Below are 6000 nucleotides of genomic sequence, written 5' to 3'. Positions count from 1 at the left end.
CCTCAAAGTTTTTACTTCTTCTCCATGAATTTTAATACCTACTCCGAATTTTTCTTTTTTTTCCTTTACTGCTTGCTCAATATACAGATTGAATAATATCGGGGAGAGGCTACAACCCTGTCTCACTCCTTTCCCAACCACTGCTTCCCTTTCATGCCCCTCGACTCTTACAACTGCCATCTGGTTTCTGTACAAATTGTAAATAGCCTTTCGCTCCCTGTATTTTACCCCTGCCACCTTCAGAATTTGAAAGAGAGTATTCCAGTTAACGTTGTCAAAAGCTTTCTCTAAGTCTACAAATGCTAGAAACGTAGGTTTGCCTTTTCTTAATCTTTCTTCTAAGATAAGTCGTAAGGTTAGTATTGCCTCACGTGTTCCAACATTTCTACGGAATCCAAACTGATCTTCCCCGAGGTCCGCTTCTACCAGTTTTTCCATTCGTCTGTAAAGAATTCGCGTTAGTATTTTGCAGCTGTGACTTATTAAACTGATAGTTCGGTAATTTTCACATCTGTCAACACCTGCTTTCTTTGGGATTGGAATTATTATATTCTTCTTGAAGTCTGTGGGTATTTCGCCTGTCTCATACATCTTGCTCACCAGATGGTAGAGTTTTGTCATGACTGGCTCTCCCAAGGCCATCAATAGTTCTAACGGAATGTTGTCTACTCCCGAGGCCTTGTTTCGACTCAGGTCTTTCAGTGCTCTGTCAAACTCTTCACGCAGTATCTTATCTCCCATTTCATCTTCATCTACATCCCCTTCCATTTCCATAATATTGTCCTCAAGTACATCGCCCTTGTATAAACCCTCTGTATAGGAGGTAGTAGTACAGATAAATTGCAGAAAAATGCCATATAACATGTGTCCAATATTTATTGAGCACATACAGCTGGGTTCAATGCATTTGTTTGTTGGTCCTTACAGGACCCCGTTGTCTACACTTTCTTGAAAATGAGATTTCAGCATTACTGGAAGAGATTCCTTTTGCTACAAGAATGCGTAAGTTCCTCCAGCATGACGCGGCTCATGCAGTCTAGTCGTCAGGAGACACATCGTCCGAACCTAACATTTCCTGGACGATCGATCAGTAGGTATGCGCACTTTTCTTGGCCAACGAGGTCCCTGCCTGTGGGGATGGTTGAAAAGCGAAATCTACAAAGAAAAAGTAAACTCAAGAGTCGATTTGAATAGTGCAGCCCTCATAAAAGAACGCAAAGACGACCTCAGAAGAGCTACACGTGGTATTATCAAGAGAAGGCAAAAGTGGATTGAAGTTGGTGGGGGAATTTATGAAAATTAACTTTGAACGTCCTCATTTGCCTTTGCTTTGAGTTTGTTGGGGTTACGTACTAACAGTTGTATCTCTGTACTCTATAAAAAGTGGACACATTTATAGGGAATTTTTTATGCAATTCGTCTATACTACCAACCGCTAAAATATCTACTATTCCTCCGAAGCACCCTGAATATGCATATATGTGTGGTGTCTGTTCTTTCGGACATATCCGAAAGAACACACACACACATTTCGGAAAATGTTTGGCAACTCAGTGATAGTGACGGACTGGAGCTGCATTAACCTACTCATTTCACTAGATATAGTTGTAATTTTCCGACCCATTTATGTTTAATAAGTGGCAGCGACAGTGTCTCTCATCGTTTACTTTGTGGGAAATCTGCTTCTTTCTGTCCTAGCCTATACTACAGCAATTAGTGATCGCTCACATTCTTGATACCTCACTCTATGTGCTACTGATACTGTGGCCAAAGGTTCCAATCCCGTTGTATATTTTGCTCCTCCTCTACTGTCATTGAAAACGATCACAACGAAATTAAGTACAGGAATCCTACGAAACCCATGAGTTCATACTGTGGTGCTGTTTCACAATTATCAGATGACAGATGGAGTTTGTCAGATTCCACTAATTATGACTGCATTATTAATTGTTGGTTCACAGACGCTTTCCTGCCACTCATTGCAACTGTTTTTTTGAATGTTAGAGCTGGAAGAATAGAAACATCAGATTTTCGCCGAATGGAATATTCGAATTCACCTTAAGTCTTCACGTTTCGAGCAACGGCAGAATATCCGTCAGAAAAGCTGAAAAGAAGAAGCCAGGTCATGCCTATCTTCTGGCACGTGTGTCAATGACAGTGACCTCAATAATAATATTGTATAGCAAAGATACGTTGCCAACTCAACCACTGGAGAAGCTCCAAAATTGTGAATCGCGACTGGTGAATACTCTTTCAAAGTTTCAGTCCGATTAAGACAGTAAAACACAAATAATCGTAGCAGTTATAAATTTATGACGTTCCGTTTGCACTCAGTGCATCAATGTTTTACAAGTAATTACACTCTAGCCCCTAAACCTAGCTACAGAAATTCGAATAAGACTCACTGAAATATAATGATGATATCCCGGCCCTTGCCAGCCACAACTTTCAGACGAAGGTATAGTCACCTCCGATGTCACTCACAGGACACATCAGCTGGTATCCTTCCTGGAAGTATAACTGAAACTTGGCAACAGTGCAGAATATTTTTGGCAACTCTGTGACCGACGAGTTACTTCCTTGATGGCGCAGAACTATACTGCTAAATTCACTTGATATTTTGGTGTCATTTGAATTGAATAATGTAAGTGATTTTCTCTTGAGAAGTGATATCAGTTAATGGTTTAAATGGCTCTGAGCACTATGGGACTTAACTTCTGAGGTCATCAGTCCCCTAGAACTTAGAACTACTTAAACCTAACTAACCTAAGGACGTCACACACATCCATGCCCAAGGCAGACTGAAGCGCCTAGAACCGCTCGGCCACTCCGGTCGGCTGTCAGTTAATGTTTTTAAGTCAACGAAAGTCGTTCCAAACGGGAAATACAACTACTCTCGTCTCTTATTTTGCGATTTATCTGTCATAGTGGTTACTGGGCCTATAAGTAACTCTCACATGCCTGCCGGCACAGTAACTCACCCGTTCGGTGAAAGGGCCGGTTGGCCTCTGCAATAAAAAGCTGAGGGGATTGGATGACATTCATCATGAGGCAGAAGACTAATTTTTTAAGAGGAATATGTTTTTGTCAAGGTACGTGCAGCCGAGTTGCAACTGCGGAAGGAAGAAGACCATCCACCTACTCCGCAGTACTATCTATTTTAGTTCTTCATTGTTCTGCGGAACAGGACAATACCACATCTCAGAAGAGTGGAAAGTGGAAGGATCAACAAACGAACTTGAACGGATGTCATGTGACGTCCGCAACCACCAAACACAACGATCAACAACGAACAAAATGAAAAAAAAAAAAAAAAGAGATAACGTGCATGCCTGCCGGTTAGTAGCTGCTTTCGTTCGCCTTTCGAGACTTGCTGAAAGCCATATTTTTAATTCTTTTGTGTCAGAGCTACAAGTAGGCAGATAGAAACGCAATAAGGAAATCGTAAGACAACGCTCCAACAAAATGTCATTAAACCAGTGTAGTATGAAGAGCATTTCCGTCTAGAAATGAATTGCCTTGACGGTTGATCGATCAACAGCGGGAAAGGTAAAATTTTACGAGTATAACATCAGAGGGACAAGTGCCTGATAAATGACTTCCCTATCAATACAAGTGCCTGAGATATGGCATTCCTGTCAATCTCCTGGATAGTTTTGTATCTTATAACAACAGTGTGCGTTATCATGCATTAGCACACGTGATATATTTTTGTCGGTTGATTTTCTTGCACTGCAATCAAAAGGTGTCTCAATTCCTGGCAACAAATTCCAGCTGTGATGAACACTCCCTTGGGGAAGCATTCGTAGTGCAAAACACACTTTTGGAGCTATCAGATGGAAAATACTATGTTCACACTACTCTTTTCTCGAGTCTACGTCTTTTGGTGGGCTCAGCCTTTCATTTCTTGTTAGGAAGTTAACGATAAATGCATCGTAAATCGTCACCAGTGAAAGTATTGAATAGGAATGCTCAATGAGCGACCTGATGATGTTCCAGCAAAGCTGCAATAATAGTCACTCTGGTGATTTTTGTTGTTTCGAATTAGAGCATGCAGGACTCCTACACCACAATTCTGAACCTTGCCTGTTGAATGTAAATGTCGCATGATGGTTAAATGGTAATCCATCACTTATATCAGTAGCCGAGACTTTCTTAACGTGGAAAATCATTCATGCTATAAAGACCTTTGTTGAAACAAGAATATCTTTTGGTGACGTATATTTCCCAAAAGCCCTAGCTTGGCACATACTTCAAATCTTTCGAGCTGCCTCCTCTACATTCACCCCTCTGTTATACCAAAAGTAAATACTATGTTGCAGATGTTACACCTTTTTCCACTTGCGACCCAATTTTACAACGCTTAGTTCATTATTTTCAAGTATGCAAAATACGTTTACAGCATCGCGCCGCGTTCACGTGGGCGGCGCCCGATTTCAGTCGGCTGGTGGCGTCTGGCCGGTGGCCGCTGCAGCCCGAGGAAACGCTCGAGCGTAAACTGCACTGATCTCGACGCAACCACGAGCTGTCCTGCGGAATTGTTTCTGGAAGTACTTGTTATTGCTAGTGGGTAGAATGTGAAGCGAATGATCTTCGATGTTCAATGAGATTCATAACTTAAGACACGGGCCGAAATGTGGTAAAAAAGAGAGATACGGTTAGACGCGAACACGCGATTATAAGTTTAGAATGGATGACGATTAGCACTAGACCACTGGCCAACACAACCCCACAATATTTCGTAACTATACAACACTTCCTCCTGAAATTTCCGCATCTTACAACCTTTGCCAGATTGTGCAGATGGTGGGACTTAGCATTGTGAGAGGCGGTAGGTTTTATTGGCCACCTTAAGTGATCCACTCGGACTTAATCTCTGTGGCGGCCGGCCGGAGGTGGTAAGATTTTATTTCTAAGACTGTACATTTACTACCCAAAGCAGTGCCCATGCCATCCTAAAAAGTGATAACGTAAGTGGATTGAATTACAAAGTAGACTGTTACACTGAGTTTTGGTTTAAACAGTTCATAAGATATCGTACTCAATCCAGCAATAGTTCACATTGAGTATATTTTATAGTAAATATCCTCACAGCCCAATTTAACCTTGTGTTTCATTTCAAGTGCCTGTATGCCAGTCTAAACTCCATCTTTTAGCTCTCTGTACAGAACAAAAATTAATGGTATCATAAATGTCGTGTGATTAAGGCCTCCTGTCACGTAGACTGCTCCCCAGGTGCAAGTCTTTCGATTTGACGCCACTTCGGCGACTTGCGCGTCGATGGGGTGAAATGATGATGATTAGGGCAACACAACACCCAGTACCTGAGCGGAGAAAATCTCCAACCCAGCCGGGAATCGAACCCGTATTGTTCACGCTGACCACTCAGCTGGTAGGGGCGGGCAGTGATGTCATACTGGAATAGGTTGACCAGGTCACAGTGCCTTTTTACGTCAGCTAAGTAGCTATCAGGCAGATGATAGTCCTTGATTGTAACAAAATCTGTCCCAAAATGTGGAAGACACTACATTAGGTATTCGATGTCCTTAATGGAAGAAGTAAAAATAACAACTTATTGTATAGTTGAGGTGTTGAGTAGTCAATAGGTATTTAAACAAGACTGAGAGCAATTCTAAGCTCACAAATGATGCTCTCCTTCAGGGCTAGCTAATGCAAAATAAGCTATGTTGCCCTGACAAAATTCATTGTAGAGCACTGCAGCTCAACGGGGGCTCAGGTGAAGGGCAAGAGATTGTATTGGGTAGAATGGAGTAGGAGAGAAAAGAGGCAGGAAGGGAGGAAAGGATAGGTCATAGCTTCGAAGGGGAGGCAGCGATCAGATGATAGGAATGACACCATTGAGCTCACTCAGGGAGAGCTATGTGTGGTGCCCAAAGCTGTGTGTGGTGCCCAACAATTTGAAGGACTAACTAGAAGGGGAAAATGAAACAGAGGAAAAGGGAGGCTGGAAAAATGGGTGAGAGTGTAGAATAATAAGAG

Source organism: Schistocerca nitens, chromosome 1, assembly GCF_023898315.1.
Source record: "Schistocerca nitens isolate TAMUIC-IGC-003100 chromosome 1, iqSchNite1.1, whole genome shotgun sequence".
NCBI lineage: Eukaryota > Metazoa > Arthropoda > Insecta > Orthoptera > Acrididae > Schistocerca > Schistocerca nitens.
Note: the sequence above shows the minus strand (reverse complement) of the source record.